Source organism: Mandrillus leucophaeus, unplaced genomic scaffold (assembly GCF_000951045.1).
Source record: "Mandrillus leucophaeus isolate KB7577 unplaced genomic scaffold, Mleu.le_1.0 Scaffold1166, whole genome shotgun sequence".
In the NCBI taxonomy this organism is placed as follows: domain Eukaryota; kingdom Metazoa; phylum Chordata; class Mammalia; order Primates; family Cercopithecidae; genus Mandrillus; species Mandrillus leucophaeus.
The window spans coordinates 29,927-30,326 of record NW_012099943.1 but is presented as its reverse complement, the minus strand read 5'-3'; the positions used below and the strand labels follow the sequence as shown (position 1 = coordinate 30,326).

The window sequence follows — 400 nt, the reverse complement described above, 5'->3', positions numbered from 1 at the left end:
GTGATTTTTCTCATTCTAAATAAATATTCTGGCTGGGTGCGGTGGCTCACGCCTGTAATCCCAGCACTTTGGGAGGCCAAGGTGGGAGGATCACGAGGTCAGGAGATCGAGACCATCCTGACTAACACGGTGAAACCCCATCTCTACTAAAAATTAAAAAAATAAAATTAGTCAGGCCTGGTGGTGGGTGCCTGTTGTCCCCCCTATTTGGGAGGCTGAGGCGGGAGAATGGCGTGACCCCGGGAGATGGAGCTTACAGTGAGCCAAGATCGCACCACTGCACTCCAGCCTGGGCGACAGAGCAAGACTCTGTCTCCATCTCAAAAAACAAATAAAAATAAAAATAAAATAAATAAATATTCCTTTTGCTACTTAATTTTTTTTTTTTTTTTTTGAGACA

General features: G+C 44.5%; 1 protein-coding gene across 1 annotated transcript in view; it reads left to right on the top strand.

Annotated features, from left to right (window-relative positions):
* LOC105553391 (tigger transposable element-derived protein 1-like) overlaps positions 1 to 400 on the top strand; it is a 29,866-nt gene that overhangs the window by 28,729 nt on the left and 737 nt on the right. The gene's annotated exons all lie outside the window — the stretch shown is intronic.